Raw genomic sequence first — 22501 nt, 5'->3', positions numbered from 1 at the left:
AACAACAACAAAGGTACAAAGCCAGCTGCAGAAATTCCCAAGCGCCAGAGAAGCCAGGAGGGCCACATTTGCCCCTCACCCTGGACCTGAGGTTCCCCATCTCTGCTCTACGTGGTCGGGGAGGAGGCCTGACCCCCTGGCACATCTATTCACACCCACCCACACCCCTTCATTTCTTTGCCTTGCACACGATGTTAAAAAAATGGGCTCTGTGCGTAGGCCTGCAGACAAGACCTACACTGTCCTTACTTCTCAAAATGACAGGATATAGGGTGATTATTATTACTATTAAATTTCTATACTGACTGTCATCTGAAGATCACATCACGATTTGGAATATAAAAACACAAAGTACGTACCATAATATCAAAAGCAACACACACAGCCTGTTTCAAAGACCACAGGTCAAAGGCCTGGGAGAAGAGAAGTGTTTTTGCCTAAAGATATATAATGAAGGCACCAGGCGAGCCTCCCTGGGGAGAGCATTCCACAAACAGGGAGCCACCACAGAATGGGCCCCGTTCTCATGTTGCCGCCTTCTGGAGCTCTTACAGAGGGGGCACACAAAGAATGTGTATACGGAAGCTCAACACGGTGGATTATATGTGTGTATATCTCAGTGGTAGGGATTGGCGGGGGGGGGCGGGGAAATGGTTTGTTTCACAAATTTAAATGTGAACCTACCTAATTTGCACTTTGCAAATTGGCCTTACACCAATTTGTACACCAAAAAGTACCACCAACCAGCACTTTGGACCAGTGTGCTGGCTGATCACAGGGGATTTCCCCTCTGCCACTTTGTGTGTCACTCTTAACATCCGGAGTCTTGGATGGGATGCTTCAAAAGTCTGTGTTTGTTACAACCCAACACACACAAGCCCCATAAAAACATTTGCATGTGTGTCAGAAGCGGGACATTTCAGCCGAGGAGGGGAAATCCAGGGGTAGTAGTTTCAAACCTATGAAATAACACACAGCCCAGAAGAAAATGCCTGCAATTGGCACGTAACAACGTCAACCTCTGTTTGACAGACCGCAGAAGGGCCCACATCTCAATCTAGCCCAGCCGCTATTAAGAGAGCCTTTCCCTCTTTGCTTCAAGTTTCAAGTTCAGTCAGCCTTCTGCCCCCACCGCTGTCTGAGCGGATGCATGTCTCCGCGAACCAGCTCCAATGGCCTACAACATAAAGCATCTCTTTTTAGCACTTGCAAAACACAGCAGCAGTTGTGGCTTTCCGAGCACAGAAAACCAAGACACATCGAGGTGGAGCGGGGCGGGAGGGGGGGGGGGAGAAAGACCCCAAAGACACCACTTTAATGGAGAGGTATATAAAGGAGCCTTTGAAATCGACAGCAGCACATTCTCCTGGAAGCCGCAGGAATCCCACCGAGCTCAGAGACGCCTTCCACCGAAGAGGTTTATTTTTCTGCGTTTCCACACAGTCCAAATCAATTCTCGCTTTTGGCACAACGCGGGTGAAACTCGTCACGGCACGTCCGTCCACTGGCCAAGCAGCGACTATATTTAACTGTTTCGGAAGTCCAACCTGCCCCTTGTGGGTCCCCAGGGCCAGGAGGCGGTCTTAAAACACACATACAAAGAAACAGCTCTGGGAAGAAGCTGGTCAGGTGTGCGAAGCAGAAGCCTTGCAGGTCAGAAAAATGATTCCCTGCTACGGGAAAGAAGCTGGAGGAAGGAGTCGCAAGCAATTCAACCTGGGATACCGCAGTCACATCCCAGAATCCTTCCAATGCTGTCAATCACTGCCCAGAGAGCCAATTTGGCCCATCCTGTGTTCCACTCATTCTGCATTTGGACTGTCTGCTGGCCAGCCATCAACTCTGGCCCAGTTTTCACACACTAATACTCCATCCTGTAAAGGTGAAAAGGTAAAGGACCCCTGGACGGTTCAGTCCAGTCCAAGGTGACTATGGGGTGTGGTGCTCATCTTGCTTTCAGGCTGAGGGAGCCAGCGTTTGTCCACAGATCATGTGGCCAGCAGGACTAAACCGCTTCTGGCTCAACGGGACACCGCGACAGAAACCAGAGCGCACAGAAATGCCATTTACCTTCCCACTGCAGTGGTACCTATTTATCTGCTTTCACTGGCATGCTTTCGAACTGCTAGGTTGGCAAGAGCTGAGACAGAGCAACGGGAACTCTCCCAGTTGCAGGGATCCAAACTGCCGACCTTGCGATTGGCAAGCCCAAGAGCCTCAGTGGTTTAGACCACAGTGCCACCCACGTCCCATCCTGTAGAATTCTATCAGTTATATTTTATCTGCACAACTGAAATGAATTTCAGGAACCAAAATGCTTTCTCTGTGCAGTCTGAGCAGGAGCAGTCACCATTAGGAAAAAGAGGTCGGAATTAATAATAATAATAATAACACCTTTATTGTCAAGGTACAACCTGTGTACAATGAAATTAACCGAAATTATTACTACTACAACTACTATAACTCCACCAGATGGGTTTCCCCAACCACTCTGGGCAGTTTCCGGTGCATATAAAAACATAATAGGTCAATATATATGTGGACTTTCCCTGGACAAGTGACTTTCTTAACCTAGCTCAAGGTTGCCATCTGAACTAGGCAGGTACTTAACTGATAATCAATCACAGTCAGTCCATCGTTTGAAAAATAAGACTTTAGAGCAGGCATCCCCAAACTGCAGCCCTCCAGATGTTTTGGCCTACAACTCCCATGATCCCTAGCTAAGAGAACCAGTGGTCAGGGATTATGGGAATTGTAGTCCAAAACATCTGGAGGGCCGAAGTTTGGAGATGCCTGCTTTAGAGCCATCTTACCCCAAAATAGCAACTAGACATTCCGTTTGGGCAACTATAACCTTGGTTGAAGGAGACATTTGGCACCTAGCTTATCTATCTTGAGTTTTTAGCACTGGGAGAACCCCAACATGGAGAAACAGAGAAACCCTCAATAATCCCAAGGGAGCCCCCCCCCTCCAATAAGCTCCTGTCCTAGCCTCAAGAGTGAAGGGGCCAATAGACCCAGGAGGAAGCACAGAGTCGCTTTAGGAGTGCCCATTTGGCTTCCAGAGGAAGGTCTGCAGGGGAGGAGAAGGAAAGTCCAGTTGAACCAGCAGCTCATCAGGGAGAGAAGATGCTGGTGTTGAGAATATAAGTCAGGGTAGGGGAGTTTTTTCAGCCCAGGGACACTTCCTCACTGTCAAATTTCCGTGGTCCACGTAACAATGGTGCGTGGGGTGAGAGGCAAAAAAAACCAGTAGGGTGAGAAGCAAAACTGGGCAGAGCAATGGATTTTACCTTTGTACAGTTGATGGTTTTGAGAAACACGCAGCACTCTCTATCACCAATCCAGGCAAGCAAGGGGCTCCACCAGGGTGGGGACTCCGCCTGGGTTTTGTACACCTCCCCACAATTGGGTCCACAACCGACTGAGGTCAGAAACGCAGCGTCATCACTCAGGAGAAACCCAAAAAGCAAGCGTATCCGTATAGCTGAGGTCAGCAGCCCAATAACGCAGCCCAGGAGTAACCTTTGAAAGGTCTTTGAAAGGTCAGTAGCACAGAAGATCAGTCAATGAAATCGAAGCGCAGCTCAGAAGAGTCCCGTGACCTGAAAGACGTTTGTCCCAACAGCTTTTGTTGCTGTTTGGTCATTTAGTTGTGTCCGACTCTGTGTCCGACAGCTAACAGGCTTCAAATTGCTGCAATCCTAAGGCCATTGACATGGGAGCTTGCCCAGAAAGTGTCAAAAATCCAGTGTATTTAAAAGGACTTCCGAGTTGACATGGTTAGGACTGCTCTGCCCTATGCTGCAGTCTGGTGCCTCAGACCCCACCCAAAAACAGCTGCAAGCACTTAATTCTGCATTGAGTCCTTTCCTCCCAAGGAATCCTTTACTCACGAGTAGCTGTCCCCTTGGGCTTCAAGACACACGTTCCTTCATGATGCAGCCAATTGACTTTGGCCTCTATGGCATCTACATTCTCTGAAGCTGGGAGGGATTCCCCCCCCTCTGCCACAGGTGAGTCACAGATCCCCCTCCATGGGTCCTTCCACAGCAACAGGCTTGACAAGGTCTCCACCTGGATGCAAACCCTCCTCGGTGCCAGACACCATCTGTTCCCCCAGGATCTCCTGGCTCTGTGCTCACTCTGGGTCTTTTCGACAGAGGAAGAAGAGTTTGGGGTCAGGCCAAGGCCTGGCAGTCTCCTCTGGACCCATGCAGGGTTAACAGCTCCTATTGACCTCCAAGACATTGAGCTCGCTTGCTCCAGCTCCCACACTTGGTGCTAGTCATGGCCACCCCAAAAGCTGAGAAACAGCACGTGGCAACTCAAGAATACAAAGAGGAGCCTGCAGGATCAGGCCAATAGTTCATCTAGTCCGGGGTAGCCAACTCCGAAGAGACTGCAATCTACTCACAGAGTTAAAAACTGGCAGTGATCTACCCCTTTTGGGGGGGTTCAGGTCCAAGTTGTTAAGCTTTCTTTAGGGAGGAGGAAGGCCCATTTTTAGGGGTTCAGGTCAGAGTTATTGAGGTTTTCTGAAGAGGGAGGAAAGCCCTGTTTTGGGGGGGTGAAGGGCTAAAATGTTGAGCATTTTTTAGGGGAGCCAAAGTTGTTGTGCTTCTTTGGGGGGGGGGAGCCAGTGATCTACCACAGATGTCCAGTGATCTGCCGGTAGATCATGATCTACCTGTTAGACGTGCCTGATTCTAGTCCAACATCCTGTTCTTACAGCAGCCAGCCAGAATGCCCCAATGAGAAACCCACAAGCAGGGTCAGAGCACAAGAACACTCCCACTCAGCCCAGTGGCTTCCGGCAACTGGTCTTCAGAAGCCTTGCTGCCTCCAACCGTGGAGGCAGAGCATAGCCATCCTGGCTAGCAGCCATTGATAGTCTTCCCCTCCCTGAACTTGTCCAGTCCTCTTTTAAAGCCATCCAAGTTGGTGGCCCATCACTGCCTCCTGTGGCAGGGAGTTCCATAGTTTACCTATGTGCTTCGTGGAGAAGCCCTTTCTTTTATCTGTCCTGAATCTTCCAGCCTTCCCCTTCATGAGATGTCCCTCAGTTCCAGTGGGTTTTTTTGGGGGGGGGAGAGTCTTCTCTACCCAACTCTCTCCAGGCCATGAATTATTTTGTAACAAGAAAGGGCCTTCCCGGTGGTGGCCCCTTGCTTGTGGAATGACTTCCCCAGGGAGGTCTTCCTGGTGCTTAATTTAATGTCTTCCCCCCCCCCCTACACCAGCCATAGAGACCTGTTTATTCTCACCAACATCCTTTCACCCTTCAGCTGTTTGAGGTTGTGATCCAATGTTGTTGGCATGGTTTACACACACACACACACACACACACACACACACACACACACACACACACACAGGTTTACACTGACCATTTCAGTGCTGTATTGTAGACTTAACACTCTATGGGCTGTATTATATCTTGCCCAGAAAATGCTATTTAGGAGGTGACTTCTAAATACAGTTTTTAGAAAGCGGGTAGGATGGGGATAGGGTAGCCTAGAATCTTTGTTGAACTGAGATGAACCAATAGGGTGATACTGGCAATCTGTTCAACAGAAACAAAGCTACATATATGGTAGCCAGAAGAAGTTTCCATCCTCTGTAATAGGAGCTTAGAATGAAACAAATTCCTATTTCAGGTACCAAGATTCCAGCAGGATTTGTCGCTAGTGCCCTACAGAAGCTCTTTTCTCCTGAAACAACTTCTGATGCGGCTTGGGACCCTCGTATCTATGCCCCGCGGAGGACCTTAAGGTCCACAAACAACAATATTCTGGAGATCCCGAGCCATAAGGTGGCTAGATTGGCCTCTACTAGGGCCAGGGCCTTTTCAGTATTGGCCCCAACTTGGTGGAACGCTCTTTCACAGGAGACCAGGGCCCTGCGGGATTTGTCATCTTTCCGCAGGGCCTGCAAGACAGAGCTGTTCCGCCTGGCCTTTGGGCTGGACTTAGTCTGACCCCCGTGTTTTCCTCCCTCATGGCTTGGATTTATGGACTACTTAAAATGAGGCTGCATTTTAAATTTTAATACTGTATTTTAATCTGTATTTTAATTAATTGCTTTTTATGTTTTATTGTAATTTTATTGGTGTGAGCCGCCCTGAGCTCGGTTCTGACTGGGGAGGGCGGGGTATAAATAAAAAATTATTATTATTATTATTATTATTATTGATGCAGAACTGGAGGTGTGTTTGTTTTTTGTTTTTGTAGCACTAAGAATCCAAGGTTTTAAAATGCTATTTTCATACTGTGTATGGAGGTTTCGTGTGTCAGTTACTGAGTAAGAGATTACCTGCGAAGCCCAGCATCCCCACCTCGATTAGAGGAAGGTGGGATATAAAGGCAACAAATAAATATAAACCAAGCAATGGCTACCCGAGGGCCATACCCCTCAGCCATTTGCTGAACTGCTGTGATGTCACAGAATGCCCACCCTCAATCTAACCATCCATATTCTAAGCCAATGTGCTGTTTTGTGTTGCGAACTGCCCTGTGATCTTTGGGTGAAGGGTGGCGTACGAATTTAATTAAATCAATACTGTTCTTAATTCTTATCATTCATTTGCATGCCGCCCTATCTTCCGTAGATCTGAGAGTAGTTCGCTCACAAATAAAATGTAGTAGTTCCAGGTATTTTCTTTCCTCTCCTATGCTCACAAAGGGATCGTGGTTTTATATATATATATATATATATATATATATATATATATATATATATATAGTTCAAAAACAACTCCATGCACTATTCTCTGCATTTGTAATTGATTTTAGTCAAATGCAATGAATGAATGAGTCAACCACTATTCTCAGAAATGTTTGCGAGCATCTGGTTTTATATCTTGATTTTATTCTGTGAACCGCCTTGAGACCCCCAGGTATAGGGCGGTATATAAATTCAATAAATAATAATATATAAAATGTGGTTGGCCCCTGTGAGAACGTGATGTTGGACTGCATGGGCCACCGCCATTGGTCTGATCCAGCACCCTCTTCTTATGTTCTGCCCTTTAAAAAGGGAGGGACTTATTGGTGTACCTTCTAAGAATGTAAGGAGAGTCTGTCTCCTGGATCAGGCCAATGGCTCTTCAAGTCCAGCATCCTGTTCTCACATTGTCCAACCCGATAGATGCCTTTGGGGAACTCGCAAGCAGGATCCGGCCGCAAGAGCACTCTCCCCTCCAGCAGTTTCCAGGTAGTTTCGCTCCCATATATTGTAGCGTCGTCACTTTTAGTTTTAGGGGAAATGTAGCTAATTCTGATCCTCATTTGTTCCTTCCTCATTGATCCAGAATAACTCCTACCAAACACTGCTACTCCCTCCCCACCCCCGTCACTAAAAAAGCAGATTAAGACTCTCCAGCCAATACTTGCATATCATAAATTGAAAAGCCAAGGGGCCAGAGAACACAAATTTTCCTGCCCTTCCTTGACAGCCTTCACTTATTTTGTTGCTTTAAAAGGTATCAGTGATATGCCACAAAGCAATCAAACCTGTGTTAAATTATCCGGAAGTTGAATCCAGCTGAACTAATAATAGAGCTTGAAGTCTTTACTGCTGTTCAGATTATCTAATTGCTTTGACTTCTTTTCCTCGAGTTATGTCCAGAACAAGACCGGGGGGGGGGGGGGAGAGGAAGAGAAGGCATCCCATAATAAAAATCCACGGGAAACGGCAAGAAAACAAACAAACAAACCCTCAGCAAATTCAAAGCCAGATTTTTCTCATTCCAAATTTCCCAAATCTGTGCAGGAGATAGGATTTGTAGATCATCTGTGCACAAAGAGTGGGGCGTGGTTTTGATACAAGTGCTAGTACTGTATATACCGGTATCAAGAGTGAGGGGGGGGGGTGAGTTGAGTGCCACGCCCCTTGTTTCCATCCTCCCTGTGTTGTCAGGTTGACACCCACAAATTATCTACAAAATTGGTGTTGGCTGGGCTGGGCTATTATATGCCAAGGCTCATGAGCGTGTCTGAAATTGACCCGCAGTCTTTGTTTCAAATCTATGCAGGAGTTGGGGAAAGGATTCTGCACATGGGCAGGAGAAGCGTTCTCTTTTTATTATTATTATGATTATGACTCCCCTGTCACAGGCATGGACTCCAGCCTTCAGGACAGGTTCGGAGGTTCCTCCTCAAAACGAATTTCCTGGACTGGCCCCAGCTACAAAAGCAACACCTGCCGCAACACCCCAAGCTCAGCAGGAAACCACTTTTTAACACAGCTAAAGTGATATAGAAAATATATACAGTATCTATAAAATCCTTGGAAGCACGTCAGCCTGGTTTGCAGGTTAGCAGCATAGCTGCCAAGTTTTCCCTTTTCTCGCGAGGAAGCCTATTCAGCATAAGGGAATTTCCCTTAAAAAAAGGGAGAACTTGGCAGCTGTGCATAGCAGCCCGAAAGTCTCTCTTGCATACACAGATTAACTAAAGTTACTTCCCGCAACGCCCAAAAGAGAAACTTTAAGTAAATACTGTATAACAGACAATTAACATATATATATATATATATATATATATATATATATATATATATATATATATATATATATGAAAATGCAGGTTTAAAATGTCAAAAAAGTGGTCTGGTCCAAGCCAGAACTTTTCCCCAACTTTAGGAAAGTTGTTGTGATTACTCTGTGCTAAGCGAAAGGCACTCTGTACATGCACATGGGCACACACATTTCATCAGAATTTTCAGAATTGAACCTGGAACATCTGGATAGGGACTAAGAGGTTCCAGAGCAAACAAAGTTTATATTTTAAAATCGTGCTTTCATCCAACAGAGAAGCACGAACAAACAACAGAGAACCTGCACAAACGACGCTGACACCGAACCCCTACACATATCAAGAAAAACAGAAACATTGACAATCCACCTCCCCATCCCACCCACCTCTTTTCCCCCTTCCTCATAATGTCTCAACAAGTAAAATTGATGTGTAAAAATGATGCATGAGGCACTGCACTACCTTTGTAACCCAAGAAAATCCTTAATAAAAATAATTATTTAAAAAAATCGTCCTTTCATAGGATAAAAAATCATGGGTGCAACCTTTATAGAGTTTTAGACAGGACTCTGGAAGCTTGTGCCACCGATCGCTATAACTAACCCCAACGTTTTGCAGCTCTCGGGCTCGATCTCACCCACCATCACTGACTTAACATTTCATAACCCAAAAGGTCACTGAGTTATGGTGAATCAGGGGAGGGCTGGCTGGCTGGCTGGCTGATCGCGGAATATCTGGCAAGGTTTTTCCGGAGCGGCGCGCGTTAAGAAGACTATGCTGTACTACAGTCTTAGGAGCCAACACCACGAAACAGGAAACGGGAGACGCGGAGAGCAGAAAAAGTAGTTTTCAGAAGAAGCAGAAGGTGGAGTCCCAACAAACTTCTCTTCCGATCCCGCAGCATTAAAAAAATAATAAAAGCCCCCCCCCCCCCAAAAAAAAACCACAACCAAAACCAACCACTCCTCCATCAAAGTATATTGTGAAATAGGTGGCAGAGGAAAGATATTAAGCCGGGCCCCTCCCCCTCCATGAAAAGGTGCAATAAATAAAATAAATCTTGCCTTTTCTCGTTTTTTGCAATAAGTGGAGGGAAATTCTTATGAGGTCGTCCTCGCTTCCGAGGGCTCCATATCCGATGCCTTTTTTTCCGCTGCCAAACTTGGAGAGGAGGCGGAGGGAAATCGGCTGAGATTGGGGGGGGGCGCTCTACTCCGCGCACCAGGATGGGGAGGGAGGGGGCGCCGGATCGTGACTTCTTTCGCCTCCAAGTCCCCTAAGAAGTCCACGGCGGATGAACACCCCACCCCAGGAAAAGAAGAAAATCCAGAACTTGTGTGCCGCCTTCCCCAGCTGCAAAACTCCTGATGCAATCCGTCCGTGCGCACCTCTTCGCGGAAAGAGCGGGGGGGGGGAGAACTCCGCTGCAACAAGTTTCCTGCTTGCACGCAAAGAAAAGAAAATGAATCACGGAGGAGAAGGTGGAGGGGTTAAATAGGCCCCCCTGGATCAAGCCCGGGTGGGTGCAAAAAAAACTCCCCACAAAAAAACAGAAAAGATGCGAGGATTTAATAGCCAAGCGCCTGGAAACTTTTCGCTCTCTCGGGTTCGTCCTGCACAGCTGCAGAGCGCAGCTCTCGGCAAAAGGCTCGGGGACAAAAGCTACAGGAAGAGATGACGGCAAAGGCGAACGCAGCCAATAGGAACCCAGGAGGCTTCTGCGGGGTTGGAGCTTTTCGGATCCGGACGGTGGACCCGTTCCCCCTCGTTTTCTTTCTTTTTGCAAGCTCTCGGGAGGGAGATCACGCTGCTCAGGTGGTGCCCACTCAGGGCTGGCCGAGCCACTGCTGGGAGGGCGGGATTCTCTTTTTGGGCACCCCTCTAAAACTTGTAGGTATTTTTATTCTTATTTCAATCATCACCTTAACAATTTTATTATTTACTGCACCATCTGCCTGGGTTGCCCCAGCTTCTGAGCGGCTTACAATAAAATACAGAGGGAAAAGGGGGGAAATAAAATACCGTGTTTCTCATATTATAAGACACGTCTTATATTTATTTTTTCCTGAAAAAAACACACCATGGCTTATTTTCAAGGGATGTCTTATTTTTTAATTAAGTACTGGTATCTGTACAGACCACAGACCTGCTCCCACCGGGTCTTTGCACGCAGCAGGCAAAGGCTGCAGCCGGGTCCTAGGGCTACGCGCGCGGCAAGCAAAGGCTGCAGCTGGGTCCTGGGGCTGCGTGCGCGGCAAGCAAAGGCTGCAGCCGGGTCCTGGGGCTGCACGCACGGCAAGCAAAGGCTGCAGCCAGGTCCCAGGGGTTAACGCGGCAGCAGCAACCCTTCTTTGCCACAGACCTGCTCCCACCACCCGGCACGGCTTATTTTCGAGGTATGCCTTATATTTTTCCACCTCAGGAAAATCCTGCCATGCCTTATTTTGTAGGGATGCCTTAAAATATGAGAAACACGGTATAAATCAATAAACATAATTGTCATCAAACATTAAAAGCTTCCCTAAACAGGGCTGCCTTCAGATAATAATAATAATAATAATAATAATAATAATAATAATAATATTTATTTCAATAAAGATCTACTGTATTCTATTCTATTCTATTTCTACCCCACCCATCTGGCTGGGTCTCCCTAGCCACTCTGGGCAGCTCCCAACAAAAGATTAAAAAGATTAAAAATGCATTAAAACATCAGTCATTAAAAACTTCCCTAAACAGGGCTGCCTTCAGGTGTCTTCTAAAAGTCAGATAGTTGTTTGTTTCCTTGACACCTGGTGGGAGGGCATTCCACAGGGTGGGCACCACGACCGAGAAGGCCCTATGTCTGGTTCTTGCAGGGAGGGAACCGCCAGAAGGCCCTCAGAGCTGGAGCTCAGTGTCCGGGCTGAACGATGGGGGTGGAGATGCTCCTTCAGGTATATAGGGCTGAGAGGCCCTTTAGGGCTTTAAAGGTCAGCACCAATACTTTGAATTGTGCTCAGAAATGTACCGGGAGCCAAGGTAGATATCGTAGAATCATATATTTGTAGAGTTGGAAGGGACCACAAGGGTCATTTAGGAACCTTTTTGTGCAATGTATGCTTTAATAAAGGGACCCAGGTGGCACTGTGGGTTAAACCACAGAGTCTAGGGCTTGCTGATCAGAAGGTCGGCGGTTCGAATCCCTGCAACGGGGTGAGCTCCCGTTGCTCGGTCCCAGCTCCTGCCAACCTAGCAGTTCAAAAGCACGTCAAAGTGGAAGTAGATAAATTGGGACTGCTCCAGCAGGAAGGTAAACGGCGTTTCCGTGCGCTGCTCTGGTTCGCCAGAAGCGGCTTTGTCATGCTGGCCACATGACCCGGAAGCTGTCTGCGGACAAACGCCGGCTCCCTCGGCCTATAGAGCGAGATGAGCGTCGCAACCCCAGAGTCGGACACGACTGGACCTGATGGTCAGGGGCCCCTTTACCTTTACGCTTTAATAATCATAGCTAATAAATCCAAATCTTATTTATTTGCATTTGTGTCCTGCCTTTTTCCTCCAAGGACCTCAAGGCGGCAGCACACACAGTTCCCCTGCTCCCTGTTTTGTCCTCCACAACAACCCTGTGAGGTAGGGTTAGGCTGAGAACGAGTGAGGGTTATCCTAGGTCACCCAATGAGCTTCATTCCGGCCTAGTGAGGATTGGGAACGTTGGTCTCCTAGGTCAACACTTCTTGGCTCTCCTAGATGCTGCGGATGTAGGTGAGTTAATCAGGATTGAAAGCGGAGTTAGATGGCTTTTACTAAGAGCCAGTGAAAGAGGGTTAGACAAATTCGTGGAGTTTCAAGGCTATTGCTAGCCGCCGGCCGTGATGGCTGGACTGTTCCTCCAAGGTGGGAGGTGGAGGTAATGCTTCTGAATTGCAGTTGCTGGAAGCCACAGGTGAGAGTCCTGCTGCACTCAGGTGCTGCTTGCACAGGTATCTGCTTGGCCGCTATGAAAACAGGATCCAGTAGGGCTTTTGTTGCATTATTCTCTGCATGGCTACTCAAAAGTAGGAGACTTGTGGGAGGCCCAAGCTTAAGAGCATCTGATCGTGCGACACAAAACGAAAGGAGAATATTGCTGAAATTTTAGCATTGGTTTTTAAAAAATTGCTTTAAGGTTTCTAACCTTTAATAAGTTTACAAAAGTATGGATGACATTCATGCAGAACATTCACAGGGGGAATCAGAGCTATGTTATAACATTATACTACGTACAGAGTCAGAACAGTTTCTTTCAAATTATTCCTTTGATCACAGCTTTCCGCAACCTGGAAATAAGCATTATCGCTTAATTTTGAGGCTCACACAAGTGTTACCGTGTTTCTCATATTTTAAGGCATCCCTACAAAATAAGGCATGGCAGGATTTTCCTGAGGTGGAAAAATATAAGGCATACCTCGAAAATAAGCCGTGCCGGGTGGTGGGAGCAGGTCTGTGGCAAAGAAGGGTTGCTGCTGCCGCGTTAACCCCTGGGACCTGGCTGCAGCCTTTGCTTGCCGTGCGTGCAGCCCCAGGACCCGGCTGCAGCCTTTGCTTGCCGCGCACGCAGCCCCAGGACCCAGCTGCAGCCTTTGCTTGCCGCGCGCGTAGCCCTAGGACCCGGCTGCAGCCTTTGCCTGCCGCGTGCAAAGACCCGGTGGGAGCAGGTCTGTGGTCTGTACAGATACCAGTACTTAATTAAAAAATAAGACATCCCTTGAAAATAAGCCATGGTGTGTTTTTTTCAGGAAAAAATAAATATAAGACGTGTCTTATAATATGAGAAACACGGTACAGGCAAGGGGGTTGGGGCGGGGGACAGAACAGGCCAAGCTGCTGTAGTTTTTGGTGAGCTGGCCATTCCAGATATATATGACCCTGTGGCTTTAATGCAGAAGCTCCTCTTTTCTGCAGGAAGTGTCTGTCCCAGCCCAGCAAGGTTCCTGTCCCTGTCAACTGCATCTGGCCAAATATTGCATAGCCTATGGTGGTGAGACTTGGGCTTCTTCTTTCATGCTGAGATTTCCCTGCTTGAAAATTCAGACAAGGGTCCAGGAAGATCCTTGCTCCCAGAGGCCCCTCCCCTCCCGGTGCCTCTGGCGTTAGAGGAAGCACAACTCGCGTTTCCTTTCCTGCAGCTCCTTTAGAATGGCTTTTCCGGTATTGTTTGGGGTCTGTGTTTAGTGGTGCGAATGCCACGTATATAGAGACAACTGGTGGTTGGCTGCAATACACTTGCTCCACCTGGCCTTTTGGGAAGTAGCAACAATGCTGTAACACGCAGCTGGGTTGCAATAAGCTTCTGGCCCCCCTCCTGCCTCTGCGGGGGGGGGGGTGGATGGTAGCATTGGGCCATATTACTGGGGCTTAGCAAAATCTATTATTATTAACATGGACCACTTATAGAGACCAAGAAGTATAACAATGTGATAACATAATATTGTATATAAACAGCAGAATGTATCATCTGATGTAATAAACCAGAAATGGTAGTTGAGGGAAGTCAACAGGGAGAGGGGAAATTGGAAAATGTATGTTTAACAATAATATTGAATATTTGTTTTGGGAAAAGAAAAGTACTACAAATTATTAAAAAAACAAAAACAAACCATGCACCACTTATAAACGTTATCTATAGCTACTCGAAAGATTCCATCAACAGTGTGTCCGAAACTTTTTACACATCACTTGGGAAGACAGGCAAACTAATGCCAGTGTACTGGAAGAAGCAAAGATCACCAGTGTCGAAGCAATGATTCTTCAACATCAACTTTGTTGGACTGGGCATGTTGTGCGGATGCCTGATGATCATCTTCCAAAGCAGCTACTCTATTTCGAACTTAAAAATGGAAAGTGTAATGCTGGTGGTCAACAAAAGAGGTTTAAAGACTGTCTCAAGGCAAATAATTTAAAATGTAGTATAAACAACAATTGGGAAACACTTGCCTGCAAGCGCTCCAATTGGAGAAGAGCCTTTACCAAAGGTGCCATGGACTTTGAAGATGCTTGAACTCGTGATGAAACGGAGAAACATGCTCAGAGGAAGGCACATTTGGCAAACCCTCACCGTGATCAACTTTTGTCTGGAAACCTATGTCTCCACTGTGGAAGGACGTATGGATCCAGAATTGGCCTCCACAGTCACTTATGGACTCATTGTTAAAACCATGTTTATGGAAGACAATCTTACTTGGCTATGAGTGATCACCAAATATAAGTATTAATTATATATTATTAGGGATGGGGAGAAATCTAATTTTAATTTAAGGCTGAATTGGTCAGATTTGTGCTTTCCAAATCAATATGATAAGCAAAACACAGCCATCCTACAGAATGCACTGAGCCTTAGGAGAAAACGCCTCAACAGAATGACTAACCATGGGTGAAAGGGGAGGTCTTCAAACAGGGGCTACACACACAACCATCTATTGGAGAATCCCCAAGTTTTGATTCCCTGCACTCAGCAGTGAGCGTGACATGATGACCTAAAACAGGTGCGGGGAACCTCTGGCACCCCCAGATGTTGCTCCCGTGATCCACTGGCTAGGGCTGATGGGAACTGTAATTCATCAACATCTAGAGGACCAGAGTTCCCTGCTCCTGACCCCTCCAAGGCCCTCCCCCCAGCTCTGATTCTCTGTTGTGATAAATTCTCACGAGTCAGACCCTCAGGTCCATAACATGGCATAATATCATCTCCCACATTGTTTTCAGAGGGGGGCCTGAATATTGCAAAATGAAGTATTTAGATAATGCAAACAGAGGGTTGCTTTCTCTCTTTTTTTTTAACACTGGGTTTTCTTCCAAAAGTTGACTAAATGAGGAGAAAATGAGGGGCTGGCTTTTGTGTGCCAATGGTGTGCATATAATGTAAAAAGAAGAAGAAGAGAATACGTGAGCAGCACTGGTTGTAAGCCCCTTTGGGTTGCCTGGGGCAAGATAAAACGACTAATTCAATTAAGAAATCGATAATCCCACAATAAACACCTGGCTGGAAGCACCCTCTGTCTCCCTGCTCCTCTCCCTGAAACAGGAGAATAATAATATTGAATCATGTCATTCTCTTCTCCTAGCACAGAAGGGGGGGGACGCTCAGCCCCTGAAGCTGAATGTGGCCCTCCAGGCCCTTCTATCTGGCCCCTGGGGACTCTCTTTGGCCATGCCCCCTCAGCAGCCCTGCTTGGTGGCCCCTGCAGAGCTTTCGCCTACTTCAATCACATCCCTGAACTGCGATGAAGCCTCTTGCTTGCCTGGTTGGAGAGATTCTGGGGCACATTTGAAGGAACCACTGACTTTTGCATTGGTGGGATGTAGCCTTAACTGTAGCCCCGTCCATTGCTCTGCCCGATTTTGGCCACACACACAGCCCAGGAGGAAATCCCGCCCTGGGCTGAAGAAAGTTGTATGGCCTGGCCCTACTGTAAGAAATGTACAGTGCAATTTTAAAAGACACCTCTCTCTCTCTCTCTCTCTCTACACGCACACACACACAAATATTTCCACACAGACTGGAAAGAGAAGTTGCTGAATTGCAACTCATTATCAAGCTTAAAACCATGGAGAGACCTGGTCTGAATAAGGACACTGGATTCTTATACATGATCAAGCTTTCTTTAGCACCTCAGCCCTTGCTTTTTCCTGCAAGACCAATTGCAGTCGTTAACAGTCATCAACAGGTTTACCACTCCTATCAGCCAATCACCCATTCCCACCAGCCTTCTGAGTAATACCCCTCCCCACCCTCTGACTATACGTAAGGGTCTGGTGACTTCTACTTCAGTGTATCTGAAGAAGCGTGCATGCACACGAAAGCTCATAGCTATGACAAACTTAGTTGGTCTCTAAGGTGCTACTGGAAGGAATTTTTCTATTTTATTTTGACAAATATCTGGTGTGAGCAAAACTCCTCGGGAAAGCCCTCTCTCCTGCGTTGGCTCCCTGCCTCTCCTCCCTGCTCCTTGGCCAGCGGGACTAAAGGTTCTCGGGAAAGAGTGGAACAGCAACGTGATGGACAGAACTGTCCCATTGAGGGGTGCCGGGCTGTGCATGCTGCGGGCGGGCAGCGACAGGTTGGAGAGTGCCGCGCAGTCAGGCAGGGCTGGCCTGAGCAGCGGGTGGCAAGGCTGCCCGTACGGACGCTGCGCACACCCTCGGCCGCTCTACAGCTGGGGGGAAGGCTGCGGGCCATCTTGTCACACACTTCAAGTTGGCACCCAGGGTGAACCGCCCCTGCCCCCCCCTTCGTACGCCACTGCATATGGGCAGGGTATAAATGTTAATAATAATAATAATAATAATAATAATAATAATAATAATAATAATATGGAATAGGCCATCCCTATTTTCATCAGAGAAATGTTGGAGGGTATGTAGTTACTAGGTAAATTTCATGACATTCTATACAAGATCTCAAAGCAGCTGTTTTATTACAGAAAAAATTCAGAAACAGACTGGAAAGAGAAGTTGCTGAATTGCAACTCATTAGCAAGCTTAAAACCATGGAGCCACCTGGAATGAACAGAGACATAGGATTCTTATCTCATTATACATGATCAGGCTTTCCTTAGCATCTCAGCCCTTGCTCCCCCCCCCCCGCAAGACCAATTGCAGTCATTAACAGTCGTTAACAGTCATCAACAGGTTTACCACTCCTATCAGCCCATCACCCATTCCCATCACCCCCACCCTCTGAATAAACATAAGGGTCTGGTTACTTCTGTTTCAGTGTATCTGATGAAGTGTGCATGCACACGAAAGCTCATACCAAAATAAAAACTTAGTTGGTCTTTAAGGTGCTACTGAAGGATTTTTTTAATTTTATATTTAATCTCTCAGAGTTTTCAGTGGTAGGTGGTTTTCCCTTGGCTGTTTTTCCAACTGCCCCCCCCCCAAAAAACTCTCCTCTTTCTCCTTGTAAAAAATAAATAAATTGTTGGATAGAGGTACAAACTCTTTGCCTCTTAATTAAAACCAATGTTCTCCAAGTACTGTTGTCTGCTGACCACTTCTGCCTCTTGTTTCCAAACCAGAGTGGGTCTTATTTTACCTCCCAGCGAGGAAGTGGGAACATATGGCTTCTGAGATAAGAGATTTATGTGTGCTGTCTGTGGAGCAGAGCGGCCACTTTCCACACAAGTCCATTTATAAACTAAATTGTGCGTAAGCGGCCCATCGGCTTGTGATTGTTTTCTGTGGTTTTTCCGTCTCGCAACTCGGTTCCCCCCATAGCACACACACACCATCCTATTTACAAAGGGAAAACCTCCAAATTTCCTGCAGGGAGATCATTTTGAAGCAAATGGGGATTTGTTGCAAATGAGCTGAACGTCAGGTGCTTGGGTTAGTTAAAAAGATCTCTTGTTTGATTTAAATAATGAGTTTAGGGTTGGCTCAGTGTTGCTTTTATACAGCAGGGCTACAACGTTTAGGGCAGGCATCCCCAAACTGCAGCCCTCCAGATGTTTTGGCTACAACTCCCATGATCCCTAGCTAACAGGACCAGTGGTCAGGGATGATGGGAACTGTAGTCCAAAACATCTGGAGGGCCGAAGTTTGGGGATGCCTGGTTTAGGGCTTTATAGATGCAAATCCTGGTCCTTTAATATTTTTTTTAAAATATATTTTTATTAATTTTCCAATTAAAACCAATTATATCACATTCATTATTTCAAATTATACACATATATATATCAATCAAACCGAATGTTATGCCAAATCGTCTAAAGAATTTTTTATTTGGGTTCCCATGCTTCAAGAAATTGGGGATTCCTCGCAACCGTCCACTGCCGTCTTTTTTCTAAAGTTCAAATCGTCCTCCAAGTTCATAATAATCCAGATCTTCCCCTTACAGTCACATAGATGTTTTCCACTTTCAACCGATTGTTTCACAGCTGCTGAGATAAATATCAAACAAGGTTTCACAAATGTTCTTTCTCCTGTGTGGGTTAATCAGTCCAGCCTCCCCATAAATCTTCTTAGTCTGGAGCTCCCTGTTGCGTCGAAGCAGCGCCATCTTAAAAAGCTCAAATCACTTTCGTTTTCTCTCATAGCCATGAAGATTAACGATCTTTATAGAATTTACAGCTTTTCCAGGCAGAAGACCCAAACATCAAACCATAAACTCTTGGTAAATTAATGGATCTCCTTGCCCTATAGCTGAACTTAGCTTCAGGTCGCTGCTCCAATTCAAAGTGCGTCACAGCTCATAAATCCTCCGAACGCGTCCAGGACTCCTTCCGTCCAACTAGAGGGGGGGCTTTTCTCATCGGCAACTCCACATCTTTAAAAAATATGCTCAGTAACAACAGTTTATAAAGTTCAACTCACACAGTCTTTTGCTTCTCTTTCACTCCAAACAAGCCAGGACATCGCGTCTGGGAAGATACGAAGTAACTCATATGAAGAAAAATTAAAAAAAACTCAATTCCCTTATCGCTCCGTCCCCATCAATCCTTCTTCCAGATGATATACAGCCTTTGACTCCTCTCCCTCAGCAGCATAAATTTCTCAGCAGTAAACAGCGCTTCTTCCCCTCCTTCTGAAGTATGTCCATAGATTTAAGCCTAATTATCTTCTTTAACCTCCTGCCAACCTAGCAGTTCGAAAGCATGTCAAAATGCAAGTAGATAAATAGGAACCGCTACAGCGGGAAGGTAAACGGCGTTTCCATGTGCTGCTCTGGTTTGCCAGAAGCAGCTTTGTCATGCTGGCCACATGACCTGGAAGCTATACGCCGGCTCCCTCGGCCAATAATGCGAGATGAGCGCGCAACCCCAGAGTCGGTCACGACTGGACCTAATGGTCAGGGGTCCCTTTACCTTTACCTATCTTCTTTAACCATGGAAATCCCCGCCATGCAGATTAGCGTCCGGGAGTCCTGGCCCTCGTAAGTGCTTTTCAGCCCAAGCTCCCCCCACTCCATAAACAGTCGGAGTGGGTCTGGGGGCATCGCGGGCCAGCGGCCCCTCTCCGTAACCCCCGGAGAGGGTAGGGGGTTGCCATTTACTCCCCTAGCAACCGCCAAATTCCTTACGAAGGTCAGAGGGATGGAAAACAGGTCCGCCATTCCTGCAGGCGGAAACCGGAACCTCAATCCTGGTCCTTTAATAAAGGGTCTCTGTGGGGCAACCGAATGACAGCAGTGATCCCAGTTGTAATATGCTTGCGCTAACTACTTTCCTGACAACCCCTAAACAGTCTTTAACATTTGAAAGATCTACATTGGCACCCAGTACGTTTCCGAGCACAATTCAAAGTGTTGGTGCTGACCTTTAAAGCCCTAAATGGCCTCGGTCCAGTATACCTGAAGGAGCGTCTCCACCTCCATCATTCTGCCCAGACACTGAGGTCCAGCACCGAGGGCCTTCTGGTGGTTCCCTCGTTGCGAGAAGCCAAGTTGCAGGGAACTAGGCAGAGGGACTTCTCGGTGGTGGCGCCTGCCCTGTGGAACAGATGTCAAAGAGGAAAACAACTACCAGACTTTTAGAAGACATCTGAAGGCAGCCCTGTTCAGGGAGGCTTTTAATGTTTAATAGATTACTGTGTTTTATTTTTCTGTTGGAAGCCGCCCAGAGTGGCTGGGGAAACCCAGCCAGATGGGCAGGGTATAAATAAATTATTATTATTATTATTATTATTATTATTATTATTATTGCACTTTAGTGAGCTACCGATATGTCCCGTGTGTCCAGATTCTGCATGCAGATAATTCTGGATTCCTCAATGTGGATATCTTGTGCAAATCTTCATGTCTCCTGTTAAGCGCAAATCGGGAATGCTACTTCTGCTAGGAGTGGGAAGAGGTGAGGAGTTAACACAAGGTTTTTAAACTCCACCAGCTGAGTGCTGCTCCTCTCTTGCTTCTTAGATCTCACTACGAAGTACTGCACACATTATCAAACCTCTCCCTAGGCATAAGAGCTGGAAAGGAACTTTGTGTATGTGTTTTATGCTGAGGCCTCCACTAGACTGTGGGTTTGTTTGTTTGTTTTGTAAATGTATTCTTCAACATCTGGTGCAATAAGAGTGCGCACCATCCATGTATCATTCCACTTTCTTAGCTGTTCTGCAAGACTCCCCCAAAGTCGGGAGGGACATGTTGGATTTTTTGAATAGTCAAGTTACTTTAGAGCCGGTCTAATGTAAATACTGTCTGTTTCTGTTAATTGCTCACAGGCGTGGGCTCTGCTTCTTGTACAGTATATAAGGCTCTGCCAGAAAGCCTTCTGTATCTCTTAGTTAGATCTTTTCAGTTTGATTCATCTCTAAGTAGATCACTCTCTCAGTTGTTCTCAGTTTAAGAGATTCCCAGTTGAATCTTAGTATGAGAGTTGCTTAGTTATAAAGCTAGTTTGCTGTTAATTCTCGGGTAGTTTAATGAGAGTTACAGTATGTGGGAATTTTGTGGGAGGTTTGGAATGTGAGAGAAAGCATTTATCTTTAGTTTAAAGTCTCTTTAGAGTCAGTTTGTTTTTCAGTTAAAGAAACCCAACTGTTTGTATTTTCTTCTGTATACTTTTACAAGTGTGCAGCTAGTAAGGGGTTTCACATAAGGGAGATAATACCCTATGCTCTTGGTGGTGTTTTCTTAGCCAGGTCAACTTCTGACTGCGTATACTCTGCATGAAGCGTACTTTAAAGGGCCGCTGTAAAACTGGGATATATGATTTAGGTTAAGCAGGTTTAAATATCCAGTTTTCTCCAATATTATTCTTATCATATATATATATTATATTACAATAGGACACTCTTGGATTCTAGTGCAGCAAAAACAGGAGAACCTGGAACATTTGTGGTATAAATGGATTTCAGCAGGAAAATATGGGGCATGAACTGCTTGGAAACAAAGCAGCGTGTCTGGCCCTGGAAGTTTTGGAGCTGCAAATAGCAGCGAAAATCACACTTAACCACCCTGAGCACAAATAATCATGAATCCTTTCTAATTCAGTTCTAAGATCCTCAAGATGAAAGGCACACAGCCTTGATTCTAGATGGTTAGTATTTAAATCCTGCAAAACAAAGACATTGCTCCAAAAAAAGGGGGCCTGTCCTCATTGACACCGTAAGCTGCAGAGAGAGATGACCTAAAACCCAGAAATGAAACAGCATCCTTCAGCGACACCTACTGGTGATTGCCTTTTGACAAAACTTAACCCGTAAAACACACTTTTTTGAGCCAATTCACGTACAGTATGAGGTTTTTTTGCTGCCTCTTCATTTTGGGCTGCAGTTACGACGTATTGGGAAGCAGCTAAGTGCGTTATTGTGGTTAAAATTCACCTTTTCCACACGCTATACCCCAGAGCTGGCACAACCAGAAGTGTCTTGTGTCCTTGAAGGAAGAACATAAATAGTTAAGGTAAAGGTAAAGGACCCCTGACAATTAGGTCCAGTCGCAAACGACTCTGGGGTTGCGGCGCTCATCTTGCTTTACGGGATGAGGGAGCCGGTGTTTGTCTGCAGACAGTTTTTCCGGATCATGTGACCAGCATGACTAAGCCGCTTCTGGCAAAACCAGAGCAGCGCACAGAAACTGTGAGGAGACCCAGAGCTTACAGGGTTAACAGCTCAGGGAAGTTTACTTTCCTGCTGGAGTGGTACCTATTTATCTACTTGCACTTTGATGTGCTTTCAAACTGCTAGGTTGGCAGGAGCTGGGACCGAACAATGGGAGCTCACCCCGTCGCGGGGATTCGAACCGCTGACCTTCCGATCGGCAAGCCCAGCACCACCCGTGTCCCTAAGAACATAAATAGTACCTGGATGCAAAGATACCCAGTAAAGCAAAAAAAAAAAAAGGTCTGGAACTAAATGGGGAAAAAACTTTGCCTATCTCTGCCATACAGAAAACATACCTCTTTACCCATTTATATCCTCTACATGCAGGTAAAGATTATCTTAATTTTAATTTTTTTTATGCTACAATTTTGTTCTATTTCGAGCAAGAGTAGTCAGAC

General features: G+C 46.2%; 1 protein-coding gene across 2 annotated transcripts in view; it reads right to left on the bottom strand.

Moving 5' to 3' along the window:
• LOC118091861 (mitogen-activated protein kinase kinase kinase 3) overlaps positions 1-22501 on the bottom strand; it is a 112811-nt gene that overhangs the window by 89344 nt on the left and 966 nt on the right. Inside the window, exon 1 of one of the 2 annotated variants that reach the window (XM_060280929.1) lies at positions 9602-10192. The exons of the other annotated variant lie outside the window; for it this stretch is intronic. The gene's annotated coding sequence lies outside the window, so the exon portion shown is untranslated. Of the gene's footprint in view, positions 1-9601; positions 10193-22501 lie in introns of those variants that run through there. 2 annotated transcript variants of the gene reach the window in all.

The sequence above is a fragment of the Zootoca vivipara genome, chromosome 12 (genome assembly GCF_963506605.1).
Source record: "Zootoca vivipara chromosome 12, rZooViv1.1, whole genome shotgun sequence".
Taxonomy (NCBI): domain Eukaryota; kingdom Metazoa; phylum Chordata; class Lepidosauria; order Squamata; family Lacertidae; genus Zootoca; species Zootoca vivipara.
This window is presented reverse-complemented; position numbering and strand designations above follow the sequence as displayed.